Source organism: Kogia breviceps, chromosome X (genome assembly GCF_026419965.1).
Source record: "Kogia breviceps isolate mKogBre1 chromosome X, mKogBre1 haplotype 1, whole genome shotgun sequence".
In the NCBI taxonomy this organism is placed as follows: domain Eukaryota; kingdom Metazoa; phylum Chordata; class Mammalia; order Artiodactyla; family Physeteridae; genus Kogia; species Kogia breviceps.
The window spans coordinates 18294978-18315026 of NC_081330.1; the positions used below are offsets into that span (position 1 = coordinate 18294978).

The 20049-nt window shown below is 38.5% G+C and overlaps 1 long non-coding RNA gene across 1 annotated transcript in view; it reads left to right on the plus strand.

Moving 5' to 3' along the window:
• Nucleotides 1-20049, plus strand: part of LOC136793460 (uncharacterized) — a 274292-nt gene that overhangs the window by 163285 nt on the left and 90958 nt on the right. Inside the window, exon 2 of the long non-coding RNA XR_010838724.1 lies at nt 15963-16068. This is a non-coding gene — a long non-coding RNA (uncharacterized lncRNA). The remainder of the gene's footprint in view (nt 1-15962; nt 16069-20049) is intronic.

Consider the following 20049-nt stretch of genomic DNA (forward strand, 5'->3'; position numbering starts at 1 on the left):
AAATATGCTGTGAGCATTCTCCATAACAAATGCCTACTGTACAAGGCATAATACTTTACCAGAGCCTTATACCAGCTGGGAGAAGGGCATTTCCATCACTCCAGTCCCTTCTAACTTTCCTGTCTCACCAAACAGAGGGAAGCTATACCACTGAAGAAACACTTGTGAAGGTCACAGCCTAGAGAACAGACCCAATAGAAGACTGAAATTTAATAGTAAGATTATACAACACTATACAACCCCTTTCCCTATACCTTACCACCATACCAAAAAGGTGCCAGTATAATAACAGTAGATTACATCTGAAAGAGCTGCAAATCACAGACTCTCCCTGAGGAAGAGTACTTATGGAAACCTCAAATTAACGGAGGAGACAAAAACAAGGACACTGGAGGAATGTGTGGCCTCTGGCACCTATACCTACAGCAACCATAAAATTCAGTCCAACTCCTAGGCAGATTAACATAAATAATTTTACTAATATATCTCAGTTCTTATTACCTGCTACAACATGTTTGGCTTTCAAAAAAAAATGCATGACATGCTGAAAGTCAAGGAAATACACAGTCCAAAGAGACAAATCAAGCATCAGAGCCAGACTCAGATATGGTACAGATGTTGGAATTACCAGACAGGGAATTTAAAATAACTATGAATTAATATGCTAAGGACTTAAATGGAAAAAAATAGACAACATGCAAAAATAGATAGGTAATATAATCAGAAAGATAGAAAATCTAAAAAAGAATCAGAAGGAAATGCTAGAAATGAAAAAACACTGTAGCAGAGATAAAGAATTACTTTGATAATCTCATTCATAGACTAAAACTGAGGAATCAGTTGGCTTGAAGACAGGTCAGTAGAAACTTCCTAAACTGAAATGAAAGGAGAGAAAAAAAGATTTAAAAACAGAACAGAGCATACAAGAACTGTGGGACAATTTCAAAGGGTGTAATGTAGGCACAATTGGAATACCAGAAGGAGAAAAGAGAATGGAAGAGAAGAAGCAATTTGAAGTGATAACAGCAGAGACCTTTCCAAAATATATGACAGACAGAAAGGACAGATCCAGGAATTTAGAGAATACCAAGCAGAAGAAATGTCAAAACAAACAAATAAACCTACACCTAGACATATCATATTAAAACTTCAGAAAACCAAAGACAAAGAAAACCTTGAAAGAAGTCAGATTATTCACAATTGCTAAAAATTGCAAGATACTTACATATCCGTCAATAAGTGAATGGATAAACAGTGGTACATTCATACAATGGAATATTATTCAGCTATTAAAAGAAATGAGATATCAAGCCACAAAAACACATAGATGAATCTTAAATGCATATTTTCTAAGTAAAAACGTGCCAATCTGGAAAGTCTACATATTGTGTGATTCCACTATATGACATTCTGGAAAAGGCAAAAGTATAATACATGTTTAAAAGTTCAGTATTTGGCAGGGTTTCTGGGGACATAGGGAAAGACCATGGAGAGTGTTAACAGGTGAAGCACAGGGGATTTATAAAGGTGGTGAAACTATTTTGTGTGATACTGTAATGGTGGATACATGACACTGTGCATTTGTCAAAACCTATAAACCTTTATGACACAGAGTGAATCTTAATGTATGCAAATGAAAAAATCATTTAGGAGGTCAGAGGATCACAGAAAAGAATGCAGACTACGACAAGAGAATCTAAGCCTATTATCAATATATGAAACAACTTCACTGAAAGGAGTGTGGGGAAAAGAGGCTGACATAAGTAAGTTTGGAAATGAGTGGAGTCTGTAAGACTAAAGGCAAAAGGAAATGTACATAAGCCTTGTATTTTAGTTAGTAAACTTTTGTCCATTGGGAGAACAGGTTACGAATTCTGATAATTGTTATACGTGTATACCGGCCTTCAACAATTAATTAAATGGATGGTGGATAGTGCTAAATAGGTTTCTCACCACTGGAGTGGAAATTTACAGAAAAGCAAGTAAAAGAGGCTGGAGTGATCCATGTACTAATGAATTAGAGTCGGAGATATTGGTATGCACTCATGTTTTGTTTAGTTACAGATGGTTACATATAGAAATATTTATAGATATGTGTACATACACAGGTCAGTATACATACATATATTTGCCTTCTCTTTCAGGTGAGAGGGCCTAGAAGCAATGACACTCCTGTAGCAACAAGCACACCTACCACCCAGACATTGGTTTTTAATACCGTTCTCCAGTAAAAGGAATCAGGGTTCCTCGGAGAAACTGCAGGTTCTAGGACTGGGGCAGGAATTTACAAAATGAACTTAAAGCTTCTTGTGCCAGAGAGTAGGAAAGCATGAAAAAAAAATCCCTAAAATGATGGAAGTATGTCAAATGGACAAAGAAGCTAACTAAAAGAGCTCCCAATGGCCAAAGCTGGAATAATTCAACAGCAAAATAAAATAGTATTGGATTATTACCCCAAATTTGAAGTAGATATCCATGAAATAAATATCATGTAAATAAATGATTGACTAAATCATTATATGAGGGAGAGATGATAGATCATCTGTGCAGAATAATCCCGAATAATTTCAATAGATACTCACCCTCAGGATATTCCTCACTCCTTAAGCATGGGCTACACATAGTGACTTCCTTCCAAAGAGTATAGTATGAAAAGACGGGAGTGAGAGGACTAACTTTGCAGTAGAGAAAGCAGACAAATACTACCTCGGCCAGGTAATCAAGGTTAACATCTACATTGATAAGTCATGATGATAACGTGCTCACTTAATATGACATGACTTGAATGGCACTTTACCTCTATGGTCTTCTTCCCAAAAGACTATAAACCCAGTCTAATCATGAGAAGAACTTCAGAGAAATCCCAATTCAGGGATATTCTACAATGTACTTGACATGTACTCCTCCAAACAGCCAAGACCATCAAAAACAAGGAAAGTCTGAGAAACCATCACAGCCAAGAGGAGCTTAAGGAGACATGGTGACTATGTGTAATGTGGTATACCGGCTGGGATATCATGGGACAGAAAAAGGACATTAGGTGAAAACTAGTAAATCTGAATAAAATATGGACTTTAATTAATAATGTATCAATATTGTTTCTTTAACAAATATACAATACTAATGTAAGATACTAAAAATAAGGGAAGAATGATATGGGGTATTTTGGAACTCTCTGTCCTATCTCTTCAAATTTTTGGTAAATTTAAGTGTCCTAAAATTTTTTTAAATGTAGTTTTAAAAAATCTGGTAAAATTTACCCATGAAACAATTTTGGGCCTGGTGCTTTTGGGGAAGAATTGCTCTTTGACAATTTTCTGTTTCTTATATGGTAATTTGTTTGGTTATATTTTCTATCTATGTGTCCTGGGAGTAAGTTTTGGTAATTTTTATTGTTGTAGAAAATAAAATTTAAAAGTCCAGGGCTTCCCTGGTGGCGCAGTGGTTGAGAATCCGCCTGCCGATGCAGGAGACACGGGTTCGTGCCCTGGTCCGGGAAGATCCCACATGCCGTGGAGCGGCTGGGCCCGTGAGCCGTGGCCGCTGAGCCTGCGCGTCCGGAGCCTGTGCTCCGCAACGGGAGAGGCCACAACAGTGAGAGGCCCGCATACCGCAAAAAAAAAAAAAAAATAAAAGTCCAGGTTTTCACATTGGTTTGTGTGAAGCACAACAGCATTTTGAGGAATACATTTAGGGTTAGACTAGTAAGCTCCCAACTCCTGGACCTTTTACAGCTCCTCCAGTGCAGGCAACTACATTCTGCAACTGCAAACTCTCCTTCACTCTTTTCTGAACTGTTGCTACTTCTAGCAGAAATCCTAGCAGCAATTTCAGTTCTTCCATTCCAGTCTTGCTTTACTCTCCTGTCTCTCCTGTTATAAGTCAGACTTATATCCTGGTGCCCCAAGTTCCCATGTTGACCCTCTATTAATTAATACCTCTACCTTCCCTAGCAATGTATCAGTACCTGGAGCTGGGCTGGCTTTTTCTGTCCTCTGCTGGATTCATTTGCCTAGACTCCTGCAGAGCTAGAGCTCCATACAGATACCTACACTCTCAATGCTAACTGATTTTATTATCCAGAGCCACTTGCTCTCCTACTCTGGTTTCAACCTGTTTCCTAGACCTCCTCTAAGCCACCTGTTTCATTTGCTACCAGGGGACCATTCTTTGGAGCCTTCTCCACATCCTTCCACTTGTTAAGTGGTGCCCCCTGGAGTTATGCAACATGGCCGCCACCATCCCTTTTCTCTCCCCAAGGAATCCCTTCTGGCTCTCATGAGTTTTCACTTCAATCCTGATAAATGAATCATTATTTTGTACCAGTCTTAAGTCAAGGTCCTACCTGATGACTTTTGCAAGGTAAAAGGGGGAATTCTTTCCATCTACAAATTGTTCTCCTCTCTGTTCCCCTCTTTGATGTGAATTTATGATTCCAGGGATCTGTGTTAGGTGTTCCTTGGGGTTTACATGCACAAATTTCCCTTTCAACAGAAGGTGCCTTATAACAACCAGCAACAGAGAAGAGCAATTTAAGAAAATGCTGCTAAAGCAGATTGACTTCAGTTTCCAAGCTGCCCTCTGCAGCTGACCACCAATATATCTGCCTGTCCAGGGATGTTTGAAGGGATTTAGCATTTTGTTCGGGCTTTTGTAGCAAGGATTCTGAGATCATTGCCTTAATAGAAGACACCCACCCAAGGGAACGACTACAAACTGCTTTAGCAGAAGAATCTCTACCAGCTGTTTTTTTTGTAGGAGACAGCATCACTTTCAAAGCAAGATACTTCTTAAACAGAAATCTTTGAAAAAGTTTAAAACAGTTCTTGTTTAAATGTTACCAATTCCCCCCTGGTGGGTTCAGGCTATAACAATGGGAAATTTGAGATCAGTGGGATGGAGGAGATCTTTTTGGCTACTAGGGCTATTAATGGAAGTGACGGAGGTTGGAATAACTGCCTGGTAAGACGGTAGATTCTGTGTTTTTTGAAAAGTGGGAAGGGGTAGTCAGGCCGATGTCAGATGAAATGTGTTGGGTCCTATGAAAGGGATTTCTGCTCCAGGTAACCATTTACTGACTGGTTTCTGAAATCTTTTAAAAGCCTACAATCCTTGATTTTATATTAAAGGAATTCAAAAGGAGTAGAAGGTCAAAGAAAGCTGATAAAACTGGGAAAATTCTTTAGAGGAGGTGGAACTGGAAGTGCTGGGGCAAAATCCTGTCCAGGGTCTTGTCTGTCTGCTAATCTGCAGAATCAGAACAAAATGGAGAAATTTTGTTAAGACTCCAGAACCTTACTCCTCCACACTCTACCCTCTATAACATAGGAGGAACCTGGAAGACACATTTTGAAATCAGTGTATTCACTAGAAGTTTGGGTTTTATAGAATGACCAAATACTTGGGACGCAGCAGAAGGGCCACAGATGCTCACTGGCTGTTCCAGAGATGGGTTTGAGGTGGAATCTAAGCATGAGCAGGGAGCTGTAGCCCTAAAGAGAATGATGTGGAGGTGGGGGATACTGGGTGGGTAAACATCTGTGCTTCCGGTGGAACTATATCTATCCATGGGAGAGGAAAATGTTTGTGAAGTCTGGAGAATGTTTTCAGGGTCTCGGTCCCCAGATACGAGTGCAGCAGCCCAAAGCCTACACTTGCAGACCGGTGAGCTTGGTGAACTCTGCCCACAGGATGAGGTCTGAAACTCACCTTTATTTGAAATACAGAAGGCCTGATGCACCCCGGCTATTTCCACATCTCTGGCATTAAAGGGTGTGGTTGCTCCACTGATTCCTAGTACAGAATAGCCCTGGCTAGGGACTGTCAGACCTGTACCTTCGTCCACCATGCTTTGGTCACTCAGAGTGGAAGATGTTTAACTCAGTATGCATTTATTTGGCTGTGTGAGTGTGGAGTTAAGAAAAACTCTGTGCGGGGCTTCCCTGGTGGGCGCAGTTGTTGAGAGTCCGCCTGCCGATGCAGGGGACGTGGGTTCGTGCCCCGGTCCGGGAGGATCCCACATGCCGCGGAGCGGCTGGGCCCGTGAGCCATGGCCGCTGAGCCTGCGCGTCCGGAGCCTGTGCTCCGCAACGGGAGAGACCACAGCAGTGAGAGGCCCGCGTAACAAAAAAAAAGAAAGAAAGAAAGAAAAACTCTGTGCCACTCTGGTGAACTTGGACAATTACCTTATCAAATTTGCTTCATTAAAAGGAGGGGTACCATGTTGCTGCTGGATTTCCTTGTGTTTTCTTGACCTTCTGGTCAGAATCCACCCTGGAGGTTTTTTTTTTTTTCCTCTCACCTTCTTGTAGCTCTCTCACTCAGCAGAGCTCTTGTACAGATCTTTTAACAGCATGAGTCAGTAGGGAAGGAGTTAATCCCACCTGCTTTGGTCTCTAAATATTATTTTATATGCTCCTTGGAGGCCTGTTGCTCTCACCTCCTTCTGTTAATCCAAAGTTGTATTATTGTGTCGCTTAGCCAATATGCAAAACACTCACTCTCCCTTCCCCAGATATGCGTCACCATCCCTAGCCCTGGGCCTCTCCTGAAGCCAATGCTCAGCTGTTGAATAATTTCATGACTTCAGTGCTGCAGTAGCTGCTTGCAAAGGCCACGTTTTCATTTTCTCAGAAAAAACAAACTGCAATTTAGGTACACTATCACTAGATGGAACTAGTCTGTTAGAGCAACTTGAGGCCAAGTCCAAAAATTTGAGCTCTGGGTACGTTGTTCAGATGCCTTCTAGAATTATAAATCTCTTTATTAAAACTGTTGAACTCCAATTTAGACATCAGAGTAGGTAATTCTCTTAAATGCAATAGATGCCCTAGGTAGAGTCTGTTTGTTACCTTTTCTTATCGATCTCTTGCTTTCCTTCATCAGCTCGACTGGAATCATAACTTACAGTCAAAAGCCTCTTCCAACAGGTACTTTTTATTCAGACCTGGAGTTACTTTTACATCAAAGCCCCCTACCCCCAGATGCTTATCCTTCAACGGTTAGCAAAAACCAAACTGTTGATCTCAGCCATAGGTTGTCTATTCACCTTGCCTCCACCTTTGAGCTAATTATAGGGAACAAACTCTGCCCACTAAGGAAGAGAAAAGCTTCACAGAGGTGTGATGGTGCTGAAAGTGTACAAGCTACCCCCACCCTTCGTCTCCTTTCCTGAAATCAGAAAAGATACTTTCTTACTTGACACCTTCTAGCTTCCCCCCTCCCATTAGCTCTCTGAACCCACTGTGGGCTGCAGGCTTAATTTCCACAATAGCTGCAGTTAATTAGTATCCCAGGGTAACTGACTTCCCTTAGCAACAGAGGTAACAATGGCTTCAGCTCACAAATTACCTTAGCTCCAGTTTCCTTTCACTGATAAAAACATATTCAACCATACTTAAACAAGTTTTAAACAGAAAATCAATCTGAGGTCCACTCATCAACAAATATTTATTAAGCTCCTTCTGTGTGCAAATCACAGAACTGGCCACTGGGTATAGAGATCTGAATCAGCTATGGTCCTTTCTCTTGGGGAACTCAAAAAGGAATTGGAAAGAGAAGATATGAACTAAAAGAAGTCTAGTGCAAGATAGTATTAAATGTATGGCTTGATTTGAAGACCTGGAGAGTGTCTGAGGAAGGTGAAGGTCTTTGGGCCTCGGGGAGGTGGGTCTTGAACTTGAAGGGGCAACTGTGGAGCCCGACAGATTTTAACTCAAACCCTAACTTTGCCACTAGTTGTGTGATCTCCAGCAAGTTACTTGAACTTTCTGAGCTTCCGTTTCCTTTCCTGTAAATGGGGGAGACTAAAGTGCACCTCAAAATGTTTATGTCAGGATTAGAAATTACATAGATAAAGCGCCTAATACATTGCCAGGTCAATAGTCCCTTTTTTCATCATTGATAACTCAGGCTCGATAGGCTTAGCTAGGTGAAAAGGAAAGGGATGAAAATTACTTTTGGAAGAAAGTGCATCAAAATGCGGAGGGAGGGAGGGCGACCGGGACAAGGTTGGGAAGGGAAGGCAAAGGAAATTACTTAGCTTACAATGAGAGACTGGGAGCAGGGGGAGATTAGATTGGAAAGGTAGCTGAGATTTTGTCACAAGGACTCTTAGTTTAAATACCAAAGCTGGAAGAAAACTTTGGAAATAATATGTTTGTCCAAGCTCTTCATTTGATTGATGACGTGACTTTCCTTTCATTGGTCCTACGTCAGATGACTCTTCATTATGAAGTAGAGTTTTATTTTCAAATTGAATTGAAAAGTGAATGGTTTTAAACTTCTATAATGTCCCCTCTCAGTAGAGTTTTAGTATACATCTAGCTATTGGTATGAGGATAACTATATCCTTGTCAGATGTACTAAAAAAGAGAGACTCCTTGACCTGGACTGGGCCATGAGCTGACTGGAGAAAAGGGGTGAAGAAGAGGTGATGAAGGAACAGTTTGCTGCTCCTGAAGTTTCCCAAGAAATCCCAGGTTTTGATGCTACCCAAGGCTATCTTCACACTTTATCTAAATCAAGAAGAATGTCTGGTTGCTTTTGATTATCAAATTATCATTGCTGTCACTGTAAATGATGACAAATAATATCTGCAGTTGTATTTACATAACGCTTCTTGCCTTTTCAAAGAAGCCTCAAATCTGTTCTCTCATTTTCTTCTTACAGCAGACCTGGAGATAGTTAAGCTATCTCCACCCACACCCCGCACACATACCACCTCAGTTCTACAGATGAAGAATCTTAAGGCCCAGCAAGTTGAAATTACTTGCTGCAGAACACATAGAGAATTAATGACTAGAACCTAGGTCTTCTAACTCCTACTCACGGCTGCTGACTATAATTGGGAGTACAGCCTATGTTGGAGAAAGTGACAACAGATAATCTATGGGATTATCATTCAAAATCCTGTCTCTGGGAAGCCTTGTTCTCCATTACCTTTCCCTGCGTGTCTCTTGGACATCACACATTCTCACCAGCAACCTTCCTACTCCTACAGATCATCAACACTCATCCAAAAATCCTGGGTCCAGCCACAGTGCTTGGGCTCTTTTCCCACATCTAACCATTCCACAGCATACAACAAATCCTTGACAAATTTCCAATGAGAAAACAGTAGCAGAAACCAAATGCCCTCCATCTGTGACTTGATGTGGCCAAGCATAGGGTTATTGCAAAGGGTGCACAATAGAAAAGTCACTGGGCTCACTCCACCCCCACCCCAAGTCTTGCTGGTGGTTTTTTCCCCTTAGTTAGTTAGGTAAGAGGAGCTTATTAAGATCTTATTTTTATAAAACAAAGGCAAACAATATTGCAATTCAGTAAATTTACAGAAGGAACCCCATTGGTACATGTTGTTGTATATTTTGTGGGTTTTGTTTGTTTCATACTGAGCATTCTAAAATTTATTTATATATTTATCTGGTTTCCCCCATATTTGTGAGAATGGAAAACTCATCAGTCTTTAAAGAGAAATCACATGCTAAACAAAATTCCACTTTCCAGAGAAACATCAGTGGAAATGATTTTCCAAATATATATAATTTTCAATATCTAGGTATCGACAAATAAATGGACATTTATTGACTACCTATAAAGTGCCATGCCTGTGCATCTCATTTCATTCTTAATTGCTATGATACAGGGATTACTATGCCCACTTTATAGATGAGGAAATTGGTGGATCAAAGATGTTAAGCCATTTAACTTTTACAGCACAGAGATAACAAAATGTAGATCTGGGTCTTTAGTCAGTCTTCTAACTCCAGACCCAATTCTCTCCTTAACATACCACGGGAGCAAGTAAAGGAGCTTGTTCTAAAAGTAAAGTTAATTTTTAGTAAAGAACTAGGTAAGCAAATGTTCATGAATTACAGACATTCCAAATTTCAAATACAATTCACGTGGTCACTTAAAAAATAAAAGACTTAATCAATCACAAAGAATTCCACTTAAACATTATCTAAAGTGATTAATAAGAATGACATTTCCCTACCAACTCCAAATGATGAAATCAATTTGGCAACTTCACCAATAATTTGAACTTGAAACACTAATCTTATGAGAAAGGCTATATATCAAAATTGTCATAGTATGACACAAATATAACAGAATCTTACTTTTCAGTTTCTATTAAACTGATTTTTCTTTTAAAGAAGAGTCGGAAAGCCAAAAAACCCTTCAAATCCATTGAGCCCCTTGCATTTTATTTAAGAGGTTTCATTTTTCAAGCCAAAGCCCAGAAGACAAAACAAGCTCATTTAATTCACACCCCAGAATTGTAATTGCTCTGCTCCAGCCAATGTCTAAGTGCCTGTATTAAGGGCTTCCCACTGACCAGAAAGTGTTAATCATCAATCTACACAACTTTATTTTATACTTTTAAGCTACTCCTCACTTTCTTCTTGGTTAGGATTGCCTATAAACAGAAGACGCACAGTAATTTTTAATTTCTGGTAAACAACAAATAATCGATAAATATGTCCTGTGCAATAATTAGGATATGATTATACTAAAAAATGCATTGTTCATCTGAAATCACATTTAACAGGACATCCTGTATTTTTATTTGCTAAATCTGGTAACACTACTCTCGATAAATTAATGCCATAGAATAGAGATTTCTCAACTTCTTACCCAAAAAATAAGTTCCAGAAGTATCAAGGAGTCAAATGGAAGGGCCAGTTGTGTAAAGGTATCAGGAAAAGACATGGAAAAATTATATGCAATCTTGAAGTGGAAAGGCCTTTCTAAGGAAGATGCGAAACCCAGAAAACAAAGAGTTTGATAAATCTAACTACATACAACATTTTAAGTGTATTGTTTTCCATGAAAATACAATGAACAAAGTCGAAAAACAATTCTGAAGAAACATCTTCAATACATCTGATCCACAGTGGACTGTTATTTAATATGTAAAGATCTTTTACAAATCAGTAGGTAAAAGAGAAAACACAAATAGAAAAATGAATAAAGGCCATAAATACACAGTTCACTGAAAAACAACTACACGTGGCCAATAAGCACAGAAAAATATGTGTAACCTTACTAATAATTAAAGCAACATAAGTTAAAACGATAATGAAACATCATTTCCCTCTATCAGATTGGAAAATATCAAAGGCTAAGTAATGCCTAGTGTTGGTAAGGATAGAGACATGAGCATTTCATACCTTGTAGGTGAGATTATAAATTGGTGCAACCTCTTTGGTGCGCATAATTTTGCAATATCTATGAATATGAAAAATGCAGTTATCCTTGACTCAAAAATTCTCATTTTAGAAGTTTATTTTATGAAAATACTTGTACAAGTATGCAAAGGTATACATATACAAATTCATTGCAGCATTATTTGTCCCAGTGAAAAATTGGGACAAAGCTAAATGTCCATTATTACAGGATCAGATAGTGTACATTCATATATTGAAACAATATTCATTCAGTTTAAAATATAATGATTTTCAAAGCTTATTGAGATAAAAGAAAAAGTAAGGATCACAATGGAGTATACCATGTCTTTCCTTTTTTGATTAAAAAAAGATATATATACATACATATGTTTGTATGTGCAGAAGTAGACCGGCTTTCATTGTTATACCCTTTTGTACTCTTTGAAACTTTTTGTATGAAACGTCTGTATTACTTTTTCAATAAAAAATACCTAATCTATGAAAGATACCTATTTTGGGTCTTTTTTTAAAAGCTTACTTATCTCATTTCTCATTTCTTCTCTTGTTCTTATCTCAGGGTCTATTTGCCAGTTATCACTGTTGTGCCAGTAGGCCCCTGCAGGGAGCTGATGATAATCGGTGGCTTGCTCCCTTTTTATAACACAGTCCAGCAATCAACAATTCAATTTCCTTGTACCAGAAAGGCCCTCAGTTGTTTTTAGCATTCAGGAAAGTAACTTCTCCCAAACCCCAAAATTTCAGGGGGCAGAATGTATTTCTCAAACCATGAAGGTTAGGACATACTGCATTTCTTGGATGGTAGCAAACTATTACACCCAATGCTCTTGGGTTCTTTACTGACTCTCCAGCAGATGCCGCTCTCCTCAGTACCTTCAACCATGTCGTTATCCCTTCCTGGAATGCCCTTCTTGCCTAGCTGGTGCTGCAAACTTTACCCATCCCTCAAGATTCAAGTCCCCTTCCGTTTGTTAATATGGTTTATCACATTGATTGATTTGCATATATTGAAGAATCCTTGCATTCCTGGGATAAACCCCACTTGATCGTGGTGTATGATCCTTTTACTGTTCTGTTGGATTCTGTTTGCTAGTATTTTGTTGAGGATTTTTGCTATGTTCACCAGTGATATTGGCCTGTAGTTTTCTTCCTTTGTGACATCTTTGTCTGGTTTTGGTATCAGGGTGGACATGGGAGCAACCTAAGTGTCCATTGATAGATGAATGAATAAAGAAGACATAGCACATATATACAATGGAATATTACTCAGCCATAAAAAGAAATGAAATTGAGTTATTTGTAGTGAGGTGGGTGGACCTAGAGTCTGTCATACAGAGTGAAGTACGTCAGAAAGAGAAAAACAAATACCGTATGCTAACACATATATAAGGAATCTAAAAAAAATAGTTCTGAAAAACCTAGGGGCAGGACAGGAATATAGACGCAGACATAGAGAATGGACTTGCAGACACGGGGAGGGGGAAGGTAAGCTGGGACGAAGTGAGAGAGTGGCATTGACATATATACACTACCAAATGTAAAATAGATAGCTAGTGGGAAGCAGCTGCACAGCACAGGGAGATCAGCTCAGTGCTGTGCGACCACCTAGAGGGGTGGGATAGGGAGGGTGGAAGGGAGATGCAAGAGGGAGAGGCTATGGGGATATATGTATATGTATAGCTGAGTCATTTTGTTATACAGCAGAAACTAACACACCAGTGTAAAGAAATTATACTCCAATAAAGATGTTAAAAAAAAAGATTCAAGTCCCACTTTTCCTCCAGGTTGACTTTCATGATTATTTCAACCCTGCTCAGAACACCGTTCTTTTCTTCCTCTGACTTTGTGTCTTACTTTCTTAAAAAGATAATAGATATTCCAAATAGTTCTTTCATAAAACATTTTTCTTAAGTGTAACCAACATATAGGAATTAACTATATAATGTTATTTAAGTTGCACTGGTTTTAGAGTCAATTAGAACAGGGTTCAACATTTTTACAGAACTTCAGGCAAATTATTTAATCTTTCTGTGTCTCAATTTCTCCATTTTTAAACTGTGGCTAATAATATCTACCATATAAGGATATCATTGGTATTAAATGTAAAGTGACTTGCACCATACCTAGTATATCATAGATAGTCAATTGATCTTAGCCTAGGAGCATCTCTTTCTCTGACTAATTCCTTTACCATCACTGAGAAAAGATTAATAAACTTGAGGTTAATAGACCCCAGAATGAAATTTAAAGTATATATTGTGGATTTCTTCCTTTACTTTCCCTATATATAATATATTTTTTGGTTTTCTTATTTTATCTCCCTTTATTATCTCAAGGCCTATTTGTGTTCTGAATCTACTACTCATCATCTGTGTGACCTTGAACTATTTACTGAATTTATTAGAGCCTCAGTTTTTCCATCCTAAAACAGGGTAGATAATGCTGTCCTTATAGGGTTGTTGGGAACTTTAAATGAGATTATGTATGTGAATGTGTAAAGTGGTAAAGTGCTACAAGAATCTGAAGTGTTCTTATTAAATGTTCATGGAGGGTGAGATTTTAAAGTGAATAAAAGCCTTTGGAGTCTCAATGATTTATTTTGCAGTTCAAATTGATGTGTCATTTTTAGTTGGTTCACAAGCCATATTTCCAGCTGTCATCCATCAGCACTTTGGCCACTGCCTGTTCTTGGCTGCCTGTCTACATGGAATTAGTTATCCTTTAGTACAGCCTAGTTTTCTCCAGACAAAATCCCTTTTCCCAAAGACAGAGAGCCTCTCACTGACTGTTTTCAACAGACAAACCCCTTCTTTTGAATCTACGTCATTATTTCTTCTTTATTTTTCGGTCTTAGAGATGTTGAAACATTTTTTTAAATTAATTAATTCATTCATCAACTCAGTCCACAAATAGGTATTGGGCACCTACTATGTGCTAGATCTAGTGTCTAAGTTTTGGGGCTACAGAAGTGAATAACACACATTCCCATCCCTCAATGACTTTACAGTTGAATAGGGGACACGTGTAAACAAATGCTTACAATTCATTTTTTATAGTAAGTAACAATAAAAATTTTTACCAGCTACAGAGACAGCACGTTCAGGAGAAGCTTCCTGGAGGAGATGTCATTTAAGTTTTGAAGGATGAATTATATTTTGACAGATAAGGAAGGGAAAGATATTTCAAGCAGAGGATACAGTGCATGAAAATGTATAAAGTTATGAAGCAGCACTGCTAATTTAGAGAATAAATTTCTGAATTATGAAGAGTGACATGAAGAGTGTTAAGAGATGAATCCCAGACCAGATCATGGAAGTCACTGTAGCCATGCAAAGGGGCTTGAGTAGAGGTGACCACAACAAGGTAGAGTTTCAAATAGAAGAGCTGCATAATCAGTCTATATCAGTGGTTGTCAACCCTCATTGTGCATCAGAATCATGTGAGGATCTTCAAAAATATGGATGTTCAGGCCCTACCCATGAAACTCTTGCTTAACTGATCTATTCTGAAACCCAGATTTTGACATTTTTATTGTCTTTTGGTGTTTTTAAGGTGCATCCAGGGTTGAGAAAATGAGCTTAGAGTTCTAAGAGACCATTTTAATGATAATTTGGAGGATACACTGGGGATCCAGGAAGGCCAAGGCCATAAGTGAGCAGACCATCGAGGAGCAGAGAGCTATTGCTATAGTATGGGTCAAATAAAACCTAGAAATATAGTGATATGTTAAAAAGATAAACTGTCACCTTCCCCAAGGAAATTATTAGCTTCATAAAAACTGGAATCATGTTTCATAATTTTTCAGTATTGGGCATATATAACTGTAGTAAGTACTCAATATATATACATACACACAAATACACACACACACACACACACACACACACACACACACACACTGGGTGGCTTAAACAACAGAAATTTATTACTCACAATTCTGGAGGCTGAGAAGTTTAAAATTAGGGTGCCAGTATGTTCAGGTTCTGGTAAGAGCCCTGTTTCTTGTTAGTAGATGGCCACCTTCCCATTGTGTACTCACATGGTAGAGAGCAGACAGAAAGAGAGCAAGGTTTCCTGTCTCTTCTTATAAGGGTACTAATCCTACCCATAACAACTCCACGTTCATTACCTAATTACCTCCCCAAAGCCCCACCTCTTAATACCATCACTTTGGGGTTTAGGAGTTCAACATATGAATTTGGAGGGACCACATTCAGTTGATAAGTATATATATATATATATATATATATATATATATATATATATATATATATATAATAAATAGTTAATTGAAATTGTTTAACCATTTAAACTTAAAATGGTAAATTTTAAGTTATGTATATTTTCCCACAGTAAAGAATTGGAGAAAAAAATATACAGATTATGTGGATGAGGACACAGACAAATGATCAAACAGGCAGATGACTCAAAGCTGGGTAGAAGAAGAGAGGAATACAGGAATGAGAGCTGGAAAAGATGGATAATAAAATCAAGATAGTAACAATTATCAAGATAATGGAATGGTGAATAGAAATTAATTAAAATTTCACAGTTCTTCTTAAAGATTCAGAACATCAAGTACACATATACAGGATGATTTTTCATGACAGCAATTGGTGTAGAGATGCCCTGGGGTTTTACACTTGCTCCCAGGCTGATGTGAGGCAAGGGTGTGACACAGTTGCTAAATAAAATCATGCAAGTTGAGCTATCAATAATACAATATGAATGTCTAAAAGAACAGAGGTTTGAGTCTAACAGTTCTTTATACAGGTCAAGCCATACCTGGAGCACTGTGTTAACTGAAAAAGGGAAACATGTCTACAAGAGAGCCACCAAGATGGGGAAAGCTTAAGAAGTCATTTCATCTGAGACATTGGTGAGTGTGTTGTATCTATCTAATCATGGTCTGCTTGAGAAGGGTTGCCCAGAAAAGATGAAGCAGATTGGGAAGGTGAATAATCTGTTTTGGTTATCCAGAAACCAAGAAGCAAAAAGTTAAAGGTTAAATAATCCATAAGGTTCTCAAGAACTAGACCCAAAGGGTTAACAATGCAAAGTTCCCAAGAGCCTAGGCAGCAGCTGTGAAGCAGGCCCACTGCAGCTGCTGCTCAGGGTTTGGCCACAGAGCACTCCCCTTGTTGCTTCTGCCACTGTCTGCCAAAGCCAGAGTAGGGTCTTGAGAATTTAGAGGTTAAAAGACATAAAAGGGACACATAAAAGAAAACTCCCTTGAAAATCTATAGTGCTGGATGGCAATTATTACTATGCCCAGTTTACAGATGAGGAAATTAAGGGTCTGAAAGCTTAGATAACTGCTCAAAAGTCACAGAAAGTGGCGGGGGGTGGTGGTGATGGTGTGATGGATTGGGAGATTGGGATTGACATATATACACTAATATGTATAAAATGGATAACTAATAAAAAAAAGAAATGGAATTCAAATCCAGGTTATCATTCATTCATGAGTTTATGTAATATTTATTGAGATCTACTTATATGCAGCACTGAGACTACAAAAGTGAATAATACATAGTCCTTGCCTTTAGGATACTTATAAATACCTTAAAACAATGCAATCAGGATTAAAATAGAGGATTTTACATTATGTTGTATATTCATGTGCTGGAGAACTGTAGCTTAAGTGGAGCCGAAGTGTAGAGCACATGGAGGGAATGATGGGAAGTACATCTGGAAAACTGATTTGGGGCCAGATTGTGTTGGCCTGAAACTGCTATGCCAAATTGGGTGGACTTTCTATTGTATACAGTGGAGAATTATAAACATTTCCAAAGCAGAGGAATTACATGGTCAAATTCATTTAGCAAGATAACTTTAGAAGTAGGTAGAAGATGGACTGGGGGGAGCTAGGAAGAAAGATAACTAAAGTTACTATTACAATAACGAATATAAAAGAGTATGTAGACCAGAACTAAGGCAATAACAGTAGACACATGCAAGGATGGGGATAAACAGATGTGAGAGATTTCTGAGAACTTGAATTAGTAAGGTTTTGTGACTGATTAGACATAGGAGGTAAACATAAGAAGCCAATGATGATGATGAATTGGTAAAACATCAGACAATTAATGGAAATGAGAGATACAAGGAGAAGGGCAAGTTGAAAGAGGTAGAAGATATTTGGTTTGGGATACATTCTCTGATATCTAGGAGAGAACACTCAGTAAGCAGCTAGAAACAGGACTGAAACTGAAGAGAAACATTTGGGTTAAAGTTATGGAATAGGAGTCATCAGCACTTTCAAGTTGGTTGATGTTTTAAGAGGAGAGGAGAGCAAGGAGGAAGAGGAGGAGGGGAGAGGGAAGGGAAAGAAGAGAGGAGGGAAGGGAAAGGAAGGGAAGAGATCCATGAACAATATGCACAGACTGTCACAGTGTAACTGTAAATTAAATGAAGATACAAATGAGTGAATGAAAGAATCCCAACAGTTAAAGTTTGGGTAGAAGAAGAGTATCCAGCAAAAGTTTGAATAAGAATGGTGAGAGAATTAGAACCTCCTAGAGGGAGTGGAGTTGTGCATGCCAAGAAAGAATAAAATTTTGAGACTGGAATTGGATGGAGAGAGGACTAAAAAGGCCATGGCAGATTGCCTTGGGGGACTTGGGATCTAGTTGAGGGCCTTAATTCAGTTATTCATAGTAGCAACATATGTGTGATTGTTAAAAGATTCCAGAGAGAGTAAAGAAGGAAAATAGGTATACAGAGAAAGAAACAATCAGAGAAACTTCCTCTGAAAGAGAGCATTCTGAGCTGGAACTTAACAGAGAAGAAGCTTGGACTACTGAGAGGAAGAGAAATGCACTGAGAGGAAGAGAAATGCACATAAGCATATTGGTCAGCATAAGGGCATAGAGGGAGGAATGGACTAAAAGAGAGTGAGAAGTTGGAATATCCCAAATAGTTGGGTTAAGCAAACCCATATACACCCAGGCATACCCATTGTGACATCTTTATGGATGGGCCCAGTGTCTCAGTCTGATCACAGAGAGATTACATTATCAGTCAGCATCCTGGTCTTTTATTTTCCCCTCAGAATCTGCTCCCCAACACATCCCAGGGACTGCATAACAGTGTCAAGATGGTGGTGTCACTATTATTCAACATAGTTTTGGAAGGTTTAGCCACAGCAATTAGAGAAGAAAAAGAAATAAAAGGAATCCAAATTGGAAAAGAAGAAGTAAAGCTGTCACTGTTTGCAGAGACATGACACTATACATAGAGAATCCTCAAGATGCTACCAGAAAACTATTAGAGCTAATCAATGAATTTGGTAAAATAGCAGGATACAAAATTAATGCACTGAAATCTCTTGCATTCCTATACACTAATGATGAAAAATCTGAAAGAGAAATTAAGGAAACGCTCCCATTTACCATTGCAACAATAAGAATAAAATACCTAGGAATAAACCTAGCGAAGGAGACAAAAGACTTGTATGCAGAAAACTATAAGAAACTGATGAAAGAAATTAAAGAAGACACAAATGGATGGAGAGATATACCATATTCTTGGATTGGAAGAATCAGCACTGTGAAAATGACTATACTACACAAAGCAATCTACAGATTCAATGCAATCCCTATCAAACTACCACTGGCATTTTTCACAGAACTAGAACAAAAAATTTCACAATTTGTATGGAAACACAAAAAACCCTGAATAGCCAAAGCAATCTTGAGAAAGAAAAACGGAGCTGGAGGAATCAGGCTCCTGGACACCAGATTATACTACAAGGCTACAGTTTTCAAGACAGTATGGTACTGGCACAAAAACAGAAATCTAGATCAATGGAACAGGGTAGAAAGCCCAGAGATAAACCCACACACATATGGTCACCTTATCTTTGATAAAGGAGGGAAGGATATACAGTGGAGAAAAGACAGCCTCTTCAATAAGTGGTGCTGGGAAAACTGGACAGCTACATGTAAAAGAATGAAATTAGAACACTCCCTAACACCATACACAAAAATAAACTCAAAATGGATTAAAGACCTAAGTGTAAGGCCAAACACCATAAAAATCTTAGAGGAAAACATAGGCAGAACACTCTATGACATAAATCACTGCAAGATCCTTTTTGACCCCCCCCCCTAGAGAACTGGAAATAAAAAAAAATAAACAAATGGGACCTAATGAAACTTAAAAGCTTTTTCACAGCAAAGGAAACCATAAACAATGAAAAGACAACCCTCAGAATGGGAGAAAATATTTGCCAACGAAGCAACTGACAATGGATTAATCTCCAACATTTACAAGCAGCTCATGCAGCTCAATATAAAAAAGCAGGCGACCCAATCCAAGAGTGGGCAGAAGACCTAGGTGGACATTTCTCCAAAGAAGATACACAGATTGCCAACGAACACATGAAAGGATGGTCAACATCACTAATCATTAGAGAAATGCAAATCAAAACTACAATGAGGTATCACCTCACCCCAGTCAGAATGGCCACCATCAAAACATGTACAAACAATAAATGCTGGAGAGGGTGTGGAGAAAAGGGAACCCTCTTGCACTGTTGGTGGGAATGTAAAGTGGTGCTGCCACTATGGAGAAAAGTATGGAGGTTCCTTAAAAAACTGAAAATAGTACTACCATACAACCCAGCAATCCCACTACTGGGCAGATACCCTGAGGAAATCATAATTCAAAAATAGTCATGTATCACAATGTTCATTGCAGCTCTATTTACAATAGCCAGGACATGGAAGCAACCTAAGTGTCCATCGACAGATGAATGGATAAAGATGATGTGGCACATATATACAATGGAATATTACTCAGCCATAATTAGAAACGAAATTGAGTTATTTGTAGTGAGGTGGATGGACCTAGAGAC